The 19736-nt window shown below is 41.7% G+C and overlaps 1 protein-coding gene across 8 annotated transcripts in view; it reads right to left on the reverse strand.

Moving 5' to 3' along the window:
• The window catches only part of DLGAP1 (DLG associated protein 1), a 307198-nt gene extending 288561 nt beyond the window's left edge, over positions 1 to 18637 (reverse strand). For 6 of the 8 annotated variants that reach the window (XM_081013083.1, XM_081013091.1, XM_081013086.1 and 3 more), the window contains exons 1-2: positions 18361 to 18637; positions 17845 to 18116 (exon numbers count right to left, since the gene is read on the reverse strand). The gene's annotated coding sequence lies outside the window, so the exon portion shown is untranslated. Of the gene's footprint in view, positions 1 to 17455; positions 17602 to 17844; positions 18117 to 18295 lie in introns of those variants that run through there. The other 2 variants (XM_081013088.1, XM_081013082.1) reach the window with 2 other exon arrangements.
• Between the last annotated feature and the right edge of the window lie 1099 nt (positions 18638 to 19736).

Below are 19736 nucleotides of genomic sequence, written 5' to 3' on the forward strand. Positions count from 1 at the left end.
TGCTCAAAAGGTGAACAATATAGCAATCTGGAACAATGATACTTAATGAGATCACAGAAGTATGTGACAAGACTGCATTCATTTAGTTTCTTAGGAGGCAATACAGTACTAAGTTTTCCTGAACATGTGCTCCATTCAGCTACATCAAATTATTTAGTTGTTGTTGTTGTTGTTGTTGTTGTTGTTGTTGTTGTTATACATGATTACATTTGATTGTCTTTTCCTCTGATTACATTTGTTTTCTGTTTTAACTGCTAATAGGTCATGAATGTGAACTAATGTCAGCCTACAACATCCAGAATTACACTGAAGCTATATTAATTAAATTTATATCCCACCTTTCCTCCCAAAGAAGCTCATACTGAGAGTTCTGTTGCAAGACTGCTTTACTCAAAAGAAGGATTTCTGTCAGAAAAACTAGAAGTTAATGATTAGTCTACAAAAGGGGAGAAACCTTTTGCCAATACACTTTTCTATCCACAAACAATGGGAAGCTGTGGCCACAGATCCTCCAGAGACCCCATTAAAGCATATGCAGGTAATAAACAACTGTTATAAAAGCCTCTAAAAATGACCCCCTCGTTCAAACATAGAGCATTTCTGAACTGCTGCTGCATTATTCATACAAGAGTTAATATGGAGAGTAGTCTTTCATAATACCAAATGATTAGTGAATGAATGTGTGTTATTATCTATTACATTTCTGTACCACTTCTACTTGACTTGCTTTGTGATATACGCCTCCCTTTGCACTTATCACTTGGGGTGGAAACCTGACTGTCCCATATTGCTTTGCTTCCAGATAGATGTGTTTTGGGTACTTTTCTCTAACGAATACATTAATATCAAATTCTGCACTGCTAATAGGCAAAATACACTCTTGGATAGCATTTAAGTCAGCATTCCACAAAGAGATTGCAGGGTTAGTTCTTCTTATTACAAGTAAAACACTGCTGTGAATCAAAGTAAACAAAACAAAACAAGTCCTCAAGTAAGGACTTGCTTCTAAGCAAGAACAGCAGAATGGAGTCTTCCCCAAGCTGCCATTGTCAGTCCTTATGGAGTACATCTATTAGTACATACTAATGTTATAGGTAAATCATGTATATGAACAGCCTTCCCAAAGAGATAAATTCTTATGCCAAATTAAACTAACGAAGTAATAATAGCACTAGCCCTCTTAGACTAGCACTAGCCCTCTTAGGGCATTCTGTTTCTGTGTATAGCAAACCCATGAGGAAGGGACTATGGGGACACGTGATCTGGCTCTGTCAACACACCTGTCACCAGTAGCAGTCAGCAGGGCAGGGCATCAGTGCTTACCTGACATCCCATCACTGGCAACACTGTAGCTTAATGGAAATGGGGGTGGGGAGGCAATAGCAAGGTTGATGCTGTAATAAACACACCATTGCGAGCACCAAATTGACTCTACCAGTGCCAACCTACCCCTCTTCCTCCCAGTAAGCTGCAGAGACACTGGCATTAGGAGGTCAAGTAAGCACCACTGCTCAGCCTTGCAAACAGTTATTGCCTGTCACCCGTTACAAGTTGGGAATTCAAACATGTGAAGAGTCTCCCGTACTCAAGAATGCCCCCAACATAAAGGTAAAGGTAAAGGGACCCTGACCATTAGGTCCAGTCATGACCGACTCTGGGGTTGCAGCGCTCATCTCGCTGTATTGGCCGAGGGAGCCGGCGTACAGCTTCCGGGTCATGTGGCCAGCATGACTAAGCCACTTCTGGAGAACCAGAGCAGTGCACGGAAACGTCATTTACCTTCCCACCGGAGCAGTACCTATTTATCTACTTGCACTTTGACGTGCTTTTGAACTGCTAGGTTGGCAGGAGCTGGGACTGAGCAACGGGAGCTCACCCCGTCGCGGGAATTCGAACCGCTGACCTTCTGATCGGCAAGTCCTAGGCTCTGTGGTTTAACCCACAGCACCACCCGCGTCCCTCATATATATACATATAAAAGACCACACACATTTAATAATGTTTAAAAAGGTCTTTAACACATTTAGAAACCTGATTTTCCACCAGTCCAGTAGGACCTCTGCTTCATAAGTTTGCCTTACTACTTATGAAGGTGGATAAGAGTGGTGGTAAATGCCTTGCATATTTGTAGGACGCAGAATCAGAATACCTAAAGAGGGCTACTGTAACTTCTTAGCTGCCCCTTGGCTGACATCAGACTGGGTGAGAAATAAACTGAAGAATAATTCCCAAAGAATCAGGAAATAACATACTTCTGAACTAATCCAGATTTGCTTATTTCCCCCCAGCTGCAGCCTTTGAATGCAGCTCCTATGGAAAAATAAGACAAACAACTATCTTCATCCATTTTCATAGGGAATGATTTCAAAGACTACATCTCACAGGCAAAAGGTCATCTTTTGTGTGTAATCCTCACATGGAAATGGTCTCGCAGTGGGAGTGGGAATTTGTGCCCCAACAGCAGTTTTTACAGATACACCCCTTCAAAGTAGGGAATAAAGTCTTATCTAGGCTTTGATTTTAATCAGAGATGGGTGTGAATCAGAGATGCTATTTCACACATATATGTATTCACTTGATTGTGCGAACTAACCTCCAACAAAAAGACCGTAAGCAGACTCTGCGGAATCAGGCCAAAGGCCCATCTAGTCCCAGCATCCTGTTTGCACAGTGTTCTCCCCACCTGTGACTCCCAACGACTGGCATTCAGAGGCATACTGCCTCCAACTGTAGAGGTAGAACACAGCCATTGCTTTGTAGCTCTTAGCCATGGATAGACTTGTCCTTCATGCATTGGTCTAATTCTCTTTCAAAGCCACCCAAGTTGGTGGCCATCGCTATTTCTGGTGAGAGTGAATTTTATAGTTTAACTATATGCTGTCTGAAGCAGTACTTCCTTTTATCTGTCCTGAAACTTCTAATGTTCAGTTTCATTAGATGTCTCAAGTTCTAGTAACATGAGGGGCGAGGGGAGATCACTATCCACTTTCTCCGCAACATGAATAGTTTTATACACCTCTATCATTACATTACTTGCCTTTTCTCTAAACCAAGGAACACTAAATATAATAATAAATATTTTAACCTTCCTCACTTGCTCCATCCCTTTGATCATTTTGGTTGCCCTTTTCTGAACCTCTTCCAGCTGTATGAAATCCTTTTTTAAATGAGGTGACCAAAACTGTACACAGTATTCCAAGTATTGTTGCACTGTATTTCTTAAAAACATAGAACTGCAAAGTTGGCAAGGGTATATGATTTTTATTTCTTTAATCTGCAGTGGCTCATTCACACAGTAAGCAATTATTTGATACTGATATGTGAACAAAGCTTTATGCATTTGTTGCTTTGATAATTTTTAATTGTTTGTTTTGCCTTGAGACCTTTTGTTTAGAAGGAAATAAACTAATAATAATAATAATAATAATGAGTTTTCAAAATATTGTGCACTCAACAAACCCTCCATTCCCAATGCACTTTCCCAAAATACTGACTAGATATTTTTTTTGTTACATGGCAACAAGAACTCCAATATACAGGAATTATGTTCCATATTAGGTTTCTATTTCCAAAATACCAAAGTTTCCTGAAGTCCAAATGTTTGGACACAAATATTAATGAAAGCAAAACCAAGTTCATTTAAAAATAGGCTTTAGGCATTGTTGCTACTAGAATCTATTCTCTTGGTGCTATTTCACATAAATCATTAGACTTCCATTAAAACAGAATTTGAGAGTGTGGCTTCAAATTTTCCCCAGCTGCTCCAGAACAGTAATCATTAAGCTCTTTGGGAGTGGTGCATACATATCTGAGAGCAGAAGAGAGCGCTAAGAGTATAGAATTTCACAGCAAAAAAATAATAATAAACTAGAACAGCTCAAAACACTTGTTCATTATTATTAATTTCTGTTTATTCTAATAAGAGCCAGGGAACTGAAAGGGTCATTAAAATTAGAGATTAAGATAACTGAATTATTTACTTATGGTTTTATATGGAATTGCATATTTAGAGCTGATGTTTAAATAACAGCCTTTGTAACAAAATGTGCGCTACTCTAATTCATTCAGCTACTGTCACAATCAAATTGCATTATTGTGCTTAGGTTCAAGTGCCTTTAAAACCATTTCATAATGAGCAATATTCAGTGTGCTGCTAGGAGGGCAGGTTTTGGGGTGGGAGGGCAGGTAATCACAGTCCAAAGAGCTATTTTAGGTGCATCTGAATACTTGCATGAAAGTTAGCCACATGACTTCTAACAAGCAGGTATCACCCAATTAAATCAATGCGTATAAGTTTTTCATGTCCACTGATTTCAGCTGCTCTACTCTAAGTACGGTACATTGGATGTTGGATACAATTCTAAATATTGTGCCTCACTCTATATAGCATGCACCTATGCATCACCTCTATACTCACTCTATATAGCATGCACCTATGCCCAACTGTTTCACTTCTTTTCTATACTGCATATAGTAGCAGAACGTGCCAATGGTAGAAAACATATATCCCAATGTTGCAAAGCTGAAACGGCTAAGCCACATGAGGCAACAAAAAAGGAAGAAATCAGTGAGAATAAACATTTTGAAGACAGTATGTGACATTTAGAACTATGAAGCTTTTAGAAGAATGAGTCTGACATTTGAGGAAATTAACAGGATTGATAAAACCATGTTCTAGGACTCTTTATCTACTAATGAAGTTCGTGGGAACTCTTTAAAAAAAACCTTCCAGGAGTATCAAGAGGATTCAAGATAAGCAAATTCCCCAAGCCAAATGTGGATGGGATTGACCATTACTAGCAAGAGAGAGCACTCAGAAAAAATATTTCCTTTTTTCATCCAACTCAAATGATTATTATTATTTTTCCAAATTATTACAAATCAAACCAAATAAATTTAATTTAATACAATTTCTTAAAATCAGGTTTTCAGTTTCTGTCCCAAACATATGATCACCATCATTTCCTTGCATAGTCACACAATTTCTTATTTAGAGTCCACTTGACATCCTTTACTTGCCGTTAAACCATTCTTCCAGCTGGCCGCCTTTTTCATCTTACAAACAGCACCTCCATTACATCTTTAAATAAATATTCTATTTAAGGTGTGTAGTCCTTCGTATACATTGTTGTTCCGGACCTGGTGTGTTGGGAGAGTTAATTCCTATCTTCCATTGTTCGGTTCTTTGCAGTGTTTATCTGGATGGTACAAGGTCGCATTCTATTTCTTCCACTGTTTACAGACTAGCATACAAGCTCAAATAACTCACTGAGTGCATATCCAACCTCCACCACTAAAAATCCCACTCTGGAGTTCTTCCTTGGCACACAGTTGAAAGCAAGATCTTTTCTCAAATTCAGCCTCTTTACCACACCTGTTCGGCTGCAGTTCTCCCCCCCCCCCCACTGCATTACTCCATCAGCACTCCTCGTCCAGTCCAGGAATAATTTTAAATAAAGTCCATTCAGCCTCGGTTGGGGGGGGGCATAGTAAAACCCTGTTAAATTCCTTGTTGAGCATAAATTAAAAGCCGCCCCCTCTTTTCTCAAGTAACAAACATAATAACATAACAGTGGCTACACACGTCTCTTTCATTTTGCAGGGGAGGACAGGAAGAAAGGAGACCAGTTGAAAACCATAAGAAAACACCTTGTCCTCCCCATTCCTTTCCTGGCTGTTGTAAGGGTTCTCAAGCTTCAAAGAAAACATTCAGATACCTTCAAAGAACCAAGCCCAGTCTTTTCAGCAGCTGACTGATTGCCTGCAATCAGCATATGTTGGTCCAGGAGCACCTCTTGATTAATGCCAATTTTCCAAATTATGGAGGAACCAACCACAAATCATGCCAGAGATGGAGGTTCATCCATGGCAGGGACACACTCCCAGGTCACACCTGCTCCGCCTTTCAAGTTGGCAGACATGGGCTTGCGCGGCACAGCGGGATGCAGTGAGCTCCCCACTGGGGAACACTGCCAGGATTTTCAGATCATAAATACTGGCTTTCCCCTGCCTGAACCTCCTTGTTGCCCACAAAGGGCAGCAAGCAGCAACCACCATTGACTTGTGACGTGACCAGAAACCCAGAAAAAATATTTCCTACCCCCTCAGAAGTTCTAATTAGACTTATAATTGTTGGCCTCCCAGGATTCTCCACCTCACCTCTGAAAGGTTCTCTTACCTCCCAATTGCAATAGATGCTACAGGAGGAAGATTAGAGTCTGTGCCTCTCTCTTTTCTTCCCTTGCCACAGTGTCTGCTGCAGCAGCAGCCAGTTCAGCGAGTGGAAAGAAGAAATCGTTTCTAGATTGAGGCCACATTTTAAACTGTAGCACTATGAATAACCAAGCACTATGAATAATCAAGGTTCCAAGCCAAATAATTTTAAACTTTGGTGACATGACTTCACTTAAAGGAGAGCTCTTAGCAGGCCAGAAAATGGGGCGTTCTCCCACTCTCAATTTCTGCATCAGTCTAATAACAGTATTCTGCTACATATTCAATGACAAAGGAGCAAAGATCATTATTGTAACTGCTGTCGTTTAAGAGAATGTACTTTAAATTTTGTCTAAATGCAAAAACTGATAACTCCATCAGCTGACAAGATTATGACATCACCATTCAGTTCACCTTGTCACTGCTGATCTGCTGATCCATCTGTAACTGTTCAACCTGATTTATTTTTCATTCTCTCTTCTACCTTTTGTAATAGGTCTGAGCCTGCTGCCAAGTGCCATGCCCCCAAAGCCTATCAGAACCTTCAAGTGAGCAAACTGAAGTATTGGAATGGTGTTGATCGGAAAGCAAGGAAGACCCTGGGAGAAGAATTACTAGATTTCAATGAATCAGGAGGCCATAGAACAGTGGTGTCCAAACTTTTTAAACAGAGTGCCAGATCTGATGAAGGGCCATGAGGGCTGACCAAAGGGCCAACCAGATTAGGCCCCCGAAATGGACTTTGGACATGCCTGCCATAGAAAGTATGCAGCCTGGCATCTTGTCTCCCATGTTCAAAAAGCTGGGTATATTGTAGCTTTTTTTACTTGCTTGCCCAGGCCTGGTAGGTATGGGGGGAGGAAGAAAATGATCCAAAGTTGGGGTCCCAAAAAGGTACTATAAAGGCATTGAAGAGGCAATTGCACTTAAGTAGTGATTCCACCCTCTCCTGAAAGGATAATGTCATCTGTGTTGAATTCATGTTCTTTAATCCTAAGTGTAGATGGGGGTGGGGTGAGGACAAGCTGTAGTCGGCAATGATGCAAAGAAACTATTTCAACTATAGTCATTCACAAAAACAGCGTTATGAGTTTGTGGGTGCAAGGCACCCATAATTTCTGGATTTGGTAAAAATATAATAAATGCTTAAGAGAGTTAAACTGAAGTCAGACTCTTAACAGCTGGGCTCAGCTTCCTGTGCAGAGGAGATCACTTGAGAGATGGGCCTTCAGCAGAGAACAAAGACAGGAAGATAGGCCATCAGAAAGACAGATTTTCTGCTGGAGCTATGAGATAGTTAGTCTGAAGACAATTCCACAGTTTTGGAATTTCAGTTGGTTGTGGTGTGCTGGGAGGGAGTGTCAGTCTGTTAAATGCAGCAAGTTGGAGTGGGGGCTGAGCACAGTGTTGGTTGCCTGTTTGAATAGGAGATTGTGGCAATGGGAGAGTCAGGACCCTCTGATGCTTTGACCCTCCATCATAGTTGTATATCTGCATAAATAAACCATATATCATGAAGACACCACAATCTCCATTGTGCCTCATTTCCAAAGGAAACACAGGCCCTGGGTAAGCACCTGGAGCGCTGGAATCCCACACTGCTCAGAGATTGAACTGGTCTGTAATGATAGTAAATACATATTTCAGCTGATTAAGGCACAACAATTACTTAGATGGTTAATACATGTATGTATGCATACCAAATAATGTCATGTGTATGATGTAAACTGCGCAATGCAGACTTAAAATTTAGTCATCTGGAAAGATTAACACCACTAATAATAGGGATATCATTATAACAAAGCAACCACTGAAGTTATTAAGGAAACACTGAATTTGGGTTGGTTTTGAAGTCCACATTAGTGCTTGTCAAATTAAATTACTTTGCATTAATTGCTGAAGCATAAAATCCATTTACTCTCAGCAAGAGTGTAGTTTAATCACCCATAACTTTTCATAAACAAACAGCATTTCTGAAATACCATTCTCAGTTATTAATAGTTTTTCCACCTCAAAAAGAAGGTACTACTAATTCATTTTGTTTCTAGCTGTAATAACACCTGTAGCTTCCATTTTGGAAACAAACCAAAATGGCAGCTCAACATCCTTTACAAAAGCTTCAAACTCAGTATTATATAGATGTAGTAATACTGAACAACAACTGTTACTATTTGCTATGTAGCATCCCAACTGTGTGAATTATTAGGCTTTATTAGCAACATATTAGAAGAAATAGAAGGTCTATTATTCTCACTTGAGAAACTCTTCAAATTAGTGAATTCCCTCTGTTACATGTCTAATATATCAGTGCATTACTTTTTCTTTTGCCACATTAAAATCATATGTTAGAGGAAAATATGGGAAGTAAACAGTTGGCTGAGCAGGTGATGTCATCAGAAAGGTTTAGGGTTTGGCTTCTTGGACCATGGTCTCTGCTTCCTTGAAAAATGCCCTGCACCCTGGCATATCTGGAGATAAGTCCTGATAGTGCACACAGTCCCAAGGACAACACTAGAGAGTAGTCAGATAGTCCAAATGATCAAATACCAGTCTGGCTCCAGTACAACAAGCAAAGTCCAAAGTCAATACGCAAGGTCAGGTTCCCACCTCTGCAGAATATCTTGGGTTGGAACACCTTTGGTCACTCCTGAAGTCATAGTCCAGGAGAGTCCCCGAAGCAGCCAAACCAAGGTCCATCAATGAAGAAAGCTGAGCAGATACAGAGCCTCTGCCTTGCTTCCCTTTTATCCTTCCCACTCTTGATTGATGCACCTGTGTTTGCCCCTGCTGAGCAGCTTTGCCTCACCACTTGATGACACATGCAGGGTGTCACAAGAATCACAAGAGCAGGCACCAGCAAAAATCACAACGCAGGAAAAACCATAAAGCCAGTCAATGCTTTACACAGCTCCAACCTTTTTTCAGATATTGTTATGGACCAGCATATTGTGATCTTTAGCGGGTGATATATCATGATGCTGAAAACCAGATATCTCCTTCCTTGGAGATTTTTAAGCAGAGGTTGGATGGCCACCTGTCATTAATGCTTTAGTTGAGATTCCTACATTGTAGGAATTGGGCTAGATGACCCTCAGGGTCCTTTCCAACTCCGCAATTCTATGATTCTATGATTGTACTCCCATCAATACGGATGGGTAGAGTTGGAGTGCAACAACATCTGGAATCCCTACCCCTGTATTAAAAAGAAGATGATGCTTTAGTTCTAGTTAGCATGACCTGCCACTGAATTTAACAGAGTTCCAGTTACCTAGGATGAAGAAGTGAGTAAAAGCAAATATAGGTGAGACATCTACCATTTTCAAGCCTTCAAGTGCCTGCTGTCTATCACCCAATTTAACTGGTTTATTAAAACCTATAGCTAGTGGTCCTATAATTTTATGCACTTTGCAATGCAGTCTTATGCATGTTTGCTAAGATGTAAGTACCACTATCTTCAGTGGAGCTTACGTCCAGATAATTGCTATGCATTTTGCTCCAACATTTCTGTCCTTTCTTCCCAAGGGCCAAACTATCATATATTATGATTTCTTAATATATTTCACAGCAACATCTTCCAGCACAGAATTCCTAGCCTGTTTTACTTTACCAGGGGAACTGTCTTATCGCTTACTGACCAGATTCAGGTGTAATGGGAAACCATGGTGTCCTGTTACGAGAATACACCATGGTGAATCTTTGGCTGGTGTGCACCTTCTTTTCATTGTTTCAGATGTGAAAGGGTGGAATCTAAAGAATCTATTTGCACTTTGGACTAAAGCCCTGTTTCCTATTATGTCTGAATATCATGGAGGGAGGGGGACTACAGTTAATATAAACCAGGAGCTGAAACCATGATTTGATCTTGAGACACAAATAGATGCTTTAAAATTTATCTCCTTGCAGATGGAGAAGGGAAGAGGAGGAAATATGTGAACCAGCCTTCCCACAGCATATCCTTGTAAAGGAAATCTTAGTTTCGCATTACATCTAAACTAGGCTGTTGTCAGTAGGGTCATAGTCACAGGGACTGTTTCCATCAGCACCATAGTGATTTTTATTTCCTCCTTGGCTGCTACAATGATAAACTCCAACCATTGGAGGGTTTGGTTTAGGTGATAAGCAGGATTGACAAGATTATAAATTAATGCATGAATAGATCTCAGAAATTAAAATGAATTTAGTTTTACTTCAGTTTTAACTGAAGTAACTCCCTGAAATAGGATGCTTATTGCTTCTTCAAATTTTATACATACAGAAACATATACATTCATGTGTCTATCTATGTGTGATTACACTGCTATTAACGAAGAGTGTACCTCTCAGGGTTAAGGCAAAATGAGCAGCAGGGTTCTATTCTAAAAGGCTTTTCTTTGTTATTTTATTAAAATAATCTGAATTAGATGTCCTCAATATAACACTTTTACTAATCAATTAATCAGTTGTTTAACAACAAACATTTAAAATTAATTCAACAGTGTTCTCTGCTTTTGTTCAATGTTAGCATTACAGTTTTTGCCCTTCTCTCGGATCTAGGTAACAGAGATGCTTTCTTCACAGCAGACAGAAGTCACATAATAAAATGTCAAGGGCCAGATGTCAGAGGTAGTAAAGATGTTAAATGAAGCAAAAGATAAACATCAAACCGTAAAGTGATGATAAATAATGTGACACATAAAAACTCACAGAAATGCTACAATGCACACATGCTTAATGTTGACCAATAGGCAGCAATGAAAGAATTTAGAAATAGAATTTTGCAGAAAATGACAGCTTATTGTAAAAATATATATTATTCATAGCTAATGGACTATTAATGCCAAACTCACATTTTGAGACTCTAGTTGACTTTTACCCCAAAATGAAATGGACATTGAAATCAGCTTGTCCTAACCTCTATTAAATCCTTACATACATGCATAGTACTTTTCAGTATTTAGTCTAATAATCAAAGGTAAAAACTCACTTCCAAAGACAAAGCACCATGGGCAACAAGAGACAAGAGATTAAGTGAAGGGTGGGGGAGGGAACAGGTGAAGCAAACCCAAATGAGAACCAAGAAAAGAAAGCTGTTGTCAACCTTTGCCTTTTGATGTAACTATAGCCCATCTTTTGAATCACTTTTTACATATATATCTGGTTGGCATTTTTCTAGGCTACAGCATCTACCAATAGATAGAGCCAGATACACAATGACCACTGTAAAGCAGATTCAACTTTTATCCACAAACATAAGGATGAAACCTGTTAGAAGACAGATAAAGGCTATTAGACAAGCAAAAAATCTCCATTATGTGGTTTTAAACAGGCACCCCTCTAAAGCACAACTTGATGACTCTCCTGTAATTCTGAACTGGGACCATGTATTAAATAAGGCTTCTGCTTATGTTATCTTGCAGTCATATCACTGTAGTCCTTTTGCATAAAGAAATACAGTTCATTCATTCACTCAATAAACACTTCTGCATAAAAAGGAAAATACGCATCCAGTCAAAGTTTTGCATAATAATTTTGCATAGAAATAGAAGCCAATTTGCATCATGAAAGAGAGAATGAATCGTATCTACATTTATACCAAAGATTATTTATAAATTATTAGGCTCTGTTGGCAGTGGGAAAGTATTTATCATACTTGGCTTCACAAAAGGTTATACTGTAGCAATTTTATTTTTAAAATACATAAACACCACATCCTGCAAAATAATGAAATGGTTATTTGCAGTTATGAGAAACAAACCTACCTGTAGGATACTTTTTTTATAAACATTTCTTTGTCAATAGCTGTATTTACTATTTATAATTCTGGCTTTGTCAAACAGCTATACAACTGCTACAAAGAGGCAAAAGGAATCACAATAGTATCTTATACTGTAATGATGCAAAAAATTCTATTCGTAGGTTTATGGAGTCTGCCACCCAGGGTGAATTGAAATACAAGGCATAATCAGGAGTTCCCAGATATTTTTAGCAGTTGTCTCTTCAGATGCTCAGGTGTCTTGTTCCTCAAAACACTCACTGATAAATCACCACAATTTTATCTGGCAGATGGAACCATCCCACTCTGCTTAATTCTACCTCCTGCGTTCCTTATGCCACCTGTCCCTCCACTTACTTCAAAAAGGTTATTCACATGTCAAAAATGCAGATGCCACTAACAGCATCCCAGTTGGTTCTCTTCCAGAGAGTCAAGCACCCGCAACTCCCTGATCAGGAAAGAAGTTCTAGATGGGTGGAGGAATCACACAATTTCCCACTTATTAGGTACTACCTCTATAAAATAATAAGGCATGTCAATTAGACTTACTAAGAGACCCAAGTAAGAATACAGGAACTCCAAGGCACACATGAAGTTCCTTTGGCACACCTTTGAATACATTAGAACTCTGCAAACTTTGGATCATGCATAGCTTAAATAGGTAATAGCAAAAAATGTAAAGTATATTGGACAATACAATGCTAATATGCGAAAAGGTGGCTGGAGTTATCAATGACATGATATATCTCAAAGTTAAGGAAATAAGCAGAAAATAGCCTTCATGTTATAAAAACTGCAAGCAAAGTTACTCATCTAACCTCTGTGTTTCTTCATATTTAAATGGAGGAGACCCACCAAAATTACAGATCACAATGGTTCTATACAGTTACAAATACTGTCTAGAGCCATTTGTAATAATTACAATGACCTTGCAGTTGACATTCCTGTTCTAGAGTAAGAGCCTGGCCTTGTAAGCCTCCTCCATGAATGGGAATGGCAGGAACACTTTTAGAATGAAATTATAAATGATAAACTAAAGTATTTCATATCAGCTGCTAGACAATTCACCAGTTTGAGATTATTTCCATCTAAACAATTACAATTTCATGCGGAATATGACTATCTTCTCTATGCACCATGAAGACAGGGAGCACACTCAAAGCGCAAATGCTCCCACTCTGTGTAATAGATAAAACTTGAACCAGGATATCATGAAGTTATTTGCATATAAGTTATGTTGTATGGTGCAGAATGAATATATCAGACACATGACTTCGGAACTGGCAAGCAGTAGGCTGTTCATTCAAAAAATTGGTTTTTAGGGTTGAACCTAATCTCCCATCCTTCCAGCTACTGGAATTTGTTGTGAAGGATGATGGAAATTGTAGCTCAAGCCCACAGACCCAGAACAAAGGGGATGTTGTGGCATCAAGATGCTTGATACATCTCCTTTCATTTTTGAAAGATGCATAGGGGAAGCTCTTTCTTTGAGGTTATGAATTGGTAGGGGTAGCGCATGTCCAGAATCAGGGTGAGTGGCCCACCAGGCTCATGCGGAGCTTGTCTGAGGCTCAGAGAGGGAGTCTTGTCAGAATAAAGTTATAAACTCAATCAAAAAAAGCATCCGGTCCCTGGTAGGAGCCCCCAACCAACATAGCCCTCAGAGGCCCACGGTAAGTGTACTCTGCTCCCAGGACAGGTCAGATCAGATCAGTAAATACAGTCCCTGTCTATAGGGTTACAATCTAAAAGTTATGACACAAACAGGGGGAAAGGAAGAGGAAAACTCAGGCACCAGTTATTAACTGGCCTCTTCTCTTGGAAACACAATACCAAAAGAAGAGGCAATGGATTTTTCCAAAAGGAGAAGAGATTAGGCATAGTTCCTAACAGAGAGAGCTTTTAAAATAAATTTATCCACAACACAAACACGCTTAAGATCTCTAGAACAGTGATTTCCAATTAACCAAGTACTGTGGACCCCCTGTTTTTCAAAAGCCAAGGTAGGGACCCCCTACTTTTGAAAATTTTGATACCTCAATGGTAGTTTTGTTACGTGAATGGTGCTATGGACCCCCTGGGTGTGCTAAGGACCACGGACCACCAACTGGGAACCACTGCTCTAGAAGAAGTAGTGAACAGGGCTCCACTTTGTTTCCCAAAGCAAAATATAAATGAACCAAATCAAAGCCTTTCAATTTACATATGATCATGGCCTTAGCCCACAGACTTTTGAATGGACTCCATAAAAGACTACTCTTGTACAGAGGGAAAGAAGAAACAGAGCCTGGGTAATCCACTTCAACAACCTTCAGAAAAGCCATACAGCCACAGTGGAAAATCTCTGCATATTATCTAGCAAATTATACATGATTTTCTTCTTGACTTGGGATAGGACATTATTCGGAAACCAACACTCTTTGTCATGGAGACTCTTTTTCATATTTCATTAGCTTAGGCCACAGAGGAAACATGTGCCATGTATCCCTTTTAAAATAACATTATCTAATTTCATAGACAATAAAGTCAAAATTGACTTCATTTACAGAAGCTAAGGAGGTGCAATTTTTCATGGACCAGTGCCCTGGGCTTTATCTTAAAATGACATTATGGTTAGCCTCTGACATTATCAGGTTTGTCTATTACAGTTCATGTGAAACTTCATTCAAGATGTTAAGAGACCATTATCCTTAAACCATGGAGAATAACTTCAGCATTACAGAAGCCGGCTTTGACATTGTCAACATACTATATTATCTCCTGAATTTCTATGTAACATAATGACTAATCCAGGCTGAATTCATTCACACCATCCTTTTAACAAGCGTTACACAAGCATATTGTTTACATGTATGTGGTTTGGACTCCATCCTATATTTAGTATCTTAAATGGAGGAGATTAAGGGAATAAGAGTTTAGTAATTTACTTTGGAAGTTCAACTGACATAAAATCCAGAATGATCATAAAAGAAATTATTTTTCAGCCTTTTTAGTAAAGAAAATTGTGCGTTTTAATTAATTATCAGAGGTCTTAAAAGACTTGTTTCAGAAGTACTTAAGAGAACACTGAAGGATTAAAGGTGGGGAAACTACCATTAATTATTATTCAGTACATATTTTGCCATTCCTAAACTATTGAACTAACTCAGATAGATCCACATCTAAATGTATTAAGATCAACCATTTCTCAAAGATGACATTTTAATATTAGCATGCAAGCAGATCTTGCAAAGAAAATACCGTAATTCTTATCAATACTCATTAACACCTACTGTATTTTTCCATGTATAACACGCCCCCATGTATAAGATGCCCCCTATTTTGGGGGACTCAAAATTAAGAAAATGGTGGGAGATTGCCCCTGTGTATAAAACTACCCCGCTTTTAAACATTTTAGTAATAAAAAAAAACAACACCCATGTCTTATACACGGAAAAGTACAGCATGTTGTTTTATAAATATGCTTCCACAAAATTAGAAAACTATTTCTGAAGGTGTTTGAATGTCAAATACATAACAGCTATTCTTAAAAGTTTTGTAACGATAAACAGTTATTCCAGTGAAGCATTATTATCCAAACTTAACTACATTCTGAACTGAAGTATGTTGAAATTCGCAACAACATTAAGTTACTCTACAACAGTATCGTATTTCACATCTTGTTTGAAAATAATAATATGATAAGGTGCAACATAAAAATATCCTTAGTCAAGCTACTAAAAGATTGCACACACAATCTTGTTAAATGGGATATTTTTCCAAATAGTGAATGAGTCATTTAAAGATATTTACTTTAGAAATAAAATCTGACCTATTTCTTAGTATACAACTACTCAAATCTACAGTTTTTACATTCTAATCAGATAGCTCCAAAAATAAACCAGGGGCAAGTTGTACGTATGCTGTCAATCAGATCTCAAGTAAAAGAGCTACCAGTAATCACCAGGCAAACTCTCACTTTTTGCCTACTGCACACCAGTTAATAATGTAAATCACATCAATATCCCCCTACTGTCAACACCAAGGACTACAGTAAATTTCATTAACTTCTGGTAGTAAGGTAACATACAATAATATTTACACATATTTCCTCTAATCTGCATCCAATTCCCAAAAAAGGGGAGCAGGAGGTCTCCAACTGTTCTATTTTCTTTCCTGGGATATCTTAGTACTTTGCTTCTGATTGTTTGTGGATAACCAATTTTGTACTGTTAAAAATGGAATTATGCCAATTTCTCTATCACCATCTTGCTATATTAATCATATAACCATAGAGACAGCTGCCAAATCAAAAAGCTTTGATCTACACACTCAAATCCCATCCAGTTTCATACAACCCCAAAATTAAAAGCCATTTTACTGGTTTAGTGGAGAAGTGAAACTGTTGATTATGAATAGTTTATAAGCATTGGATCGGACTAATGCTATGGAAACTAAGAGGAAACAGGACCAGTTAATACACGCTGCCCATTCTTTTCAATCATTCTTGTTCAGATTTCCCATTCCTTTCAAGAGAGAGAGAGAGAAAATTACAGCAGTGCAGTGCCCTGAATGCAGGCTTCATTTCCTCCCCCTTATGCCTTGAAAGGCTTCTCCAGCAGCTGCGCTTCCACTAAATGAAAGTGCAATTTGTTATAACCTCCACAAGCCTCGATGAGGGGCCACTGCTTGATTTCAAGCTCCCCATTTATGCCATTCACTCGACACAGGATGGACCTTGTCAGGGTTTTCACAGCTCACCCAAGAAGGGCTTTGCTGAAAAGCGTGCGCGCGCGAGCGTCCCCTGCAACCGGAATCAAAACAATGCAGCCCAAACAACAGTTTGCCAGAAGCCCCCACAAAGCTGAGAGAAGTAGCCCCCCGCGCCTCCCGGGACGCACGCCATGCCTTTCTTGGCAGCCCTGGCTAGCAGGAGTCCCGGACGGAAGGCGCCCTGACGACCCCCCAACGGCCCCTTCGCCTATCCGAGGTGACAGGACAAGGGAATCGGCTGGAAGTCGCCGGCGCAAGCGCGCCGAGAAGCCACTCAGCCACACGCAGCAACCAGCGAGAGCAGCTGCTCAGCCTCGCAGAAACGCCGCCAACCACCCGGGGAGGAGAAGGGGCAGCGAGCGAGGGGCTTCTCTTCCGCGCGCGGCCACGCAATGGGGACAAAAGCAGGCACTTTGGGAAACTCCATCGCCTCATTCTCCTGACAAACCAGCGCTCCCCTCCCCCCTTCCCAACAAGGCCAACTAGGCTTCGTCGACCCTTTGAACGCTGCCGCAAAAACGGCGCGGGGGGGAGGGAGGGGCCTTGGAGAATTTCCTGAGGGAAGACTCCCCAGCAAGCCTGATCAATAAAACACCCAACAGGCATTGCTGGGCAGAGAGCCCGCGCGCGCGTTTGGGTGGCGGTGAGAGGAAGAAGAGACCGGCTCCCTTTTCTTCCTCGCGCTCCTCTGCCTACACACCCACCCAGCCACCCACCCCAGAAGAGCAGCGCAGTCACCTTCCGCGCCGCAAGGACCGCTCCCCACCCAGCGCTCGTGGGTGCCGTGGGGAGGCGAAGGAGAGGCACCAAACGGCGCCGGCCGAAGGGCGCCGGGAATGGAGAGAAAGCGCGCTCTCCTCTCCCAAAGGAGAACCCGCCAGAAACCGCAGCAGCCGCTGAGGGGGAAAGCTGTGAGGGAAAGGCAGCCCGCGGCTCGGGAGGCGGGCAGCGCGCGACGTGCTGGTGGGAGCGGGAAGATGCCCACCACCCCTCAGAGTGACATTGTCACACACACACACACACACACACACACACAGAGAGAGAGAGAGAGAGAGAGAGAGAGAGAGAGAGAGAGAGAGAGAGAGGCGCCTCCCTTCCCCCAGTGCAACCTTTACCTCCCCACTTACCCGCTGAGAAGCACGCACGCAGGCAGGCAGGCAGTCGATACGCGAGCCAAGAAGCACACAAGGCAGAAGTCAAAACATCGAGTGGGAGGGATGCGAGGGAGAAGGAGGAGAGGCGGCGGCGGCGGCGGCTAATCCTTGGCTGTGTGTAAAGCGCGGCGGCGGCGGCAGCAGCGTGCGATCCGTGTGCGTGCGAGGAGCGGCGGCGGCGGCAGCACAGCCTTCTGGTCAAGGCGCTGTAACGTGCCTTTGTAGGTAGCTGTGTGCGCTCGGGGCTGCGAGGAAGGAAGAGGCAGAGCAAGATTAGTCAGGCAGGGCAGCCTTAGCGCCGTGCAGGCAATGTTAATATTGGAGAAGAGGTGGAGGTGTCGTCCCCCCCCTTTCTCTCCTGCTCAGCCACTCGGGGCCACAGCGGGAAGACACCCCCCGAAACACCACACACACACTCACTCACACAGAGGCTGTGGCGACAACCCGGCGGGCGGCGTCCCGCTCGTCCCGCGTGCTTCCTCAGGCTACCTCAAGAGCTGCGTTGCTCAAGGGGGGAAGGCGACGGCTCCCCCTCTCTCTCGGGGTCGCGAAGAGGATTTCCGTCCCCCTGACGCCGCCGCCACGACGACGACGACGAAGGGGGCACCTCCGCCGAGCTCTTCCCCGGTGCCTTTTCTTGGACTGCGGGCAGGAGGGGAGAGAGGGAGAAGCGTGAGGGGAAAGCGGGGAGCGACGAAACAGACACGTGCTCCGAAATAGACACACAAGGAGACCATCCACATGCGGAGAGCGAAATGGGGAGCGCTTGACGTAGGCGACGTAGCTGGTTGAAAGGGAGGAGGGGATGCGGGTGATGTTTCTGGCAGGGGGCTGGGGAAAGTGTGCGAGGCACGTGCAGCCGCTCGGAGTGGGAAATCAAGTCCTCCGAGTTCATTGGAGGCTTGCTCCCAAGTATGGGTGTAAAGCAGAAATGCCTCAATTAGAGAATAAATCCCACGAATTTTGAGAAGGAAAATATTCATAGAGCAGGGCTGTTAGGCTGCAATCCTCTGCATGCTTCAACCCCACTGTAAGGAGTTGAACTTGTTACTGAAACACACAGCGTTGGGTTCTGTGGCTGCAATCCAGTGTGCTCTAAAGTGCCCCTGAATTCAAGAGTTGGCAGCAAGAATGTCATTCAGCCGGGAAGGTGTTACTTACGTTCTTGTTAATGCATTATGGAATGTGAAAGAGAGTCATTTATTGATCCACTGAATTTCCGGCTATTGCAGGATTTACAGTGCAACTGAGTCCACACCATTCTGACGCTCTTTCCTCCTCCAAGTCACACAAAGTGGAGCACAAACTGCACTGCACCCCTCAGTTCTGTCACCACTTGTCCTTTTACTTCCTGGTTTTCTCCTTCAGTAACACCTGCTTCAATAAAAACAAAGCCATAGCTCAGGTAGAGAACTCTCAGGGCCAAACTGAATATGAAGCTGGAGGTCCTTAATTGCACCTTCTGGCGTTTCCTGGCAGGGGGTGGCAATTTGTATGGGGGATTCTGTTCAACAGGAAAGGTTGGCTCTACTACAGGCATAGGCAAACTCCGGCCATCCAGATGTTTGGGATTACAATTCCCATCATCCCTAAATTAACAGGACCATTGGTCAGGGATGATGGGAATTGTAGTCCCAAACATCTGGAGGGCTGCAGTTTGCCTACACCTGCTCTACTAGACCAGAAGCTCCAGATAAGGAGGCTCACACCCATAAATCCTTCTTTGGTCAGGTGGTAAAGATCATAGCCTTAGCGAGGACAAAACACAGCACCTGCAATTTATAAAGAGTGAATTGGATGGTATTTCAATCTAAATTCAAAAGATGATTAAATGAAAGAATCCACAGGAAAAGGAAAATGGGTAG

Source organism: Podarcis pityusensis (genome assembly GCF_964106645.2).
Source record: "Podarcis pityusensis genome assembly, chromosome: 7".
In the NCBI taxonomy this organism is placed as follows: Eukaryota; Metazoa; Chordata; class Lepidosauria; order Squamata; family Lacertidae; genus Podarcis; species Podarcis pityusensis.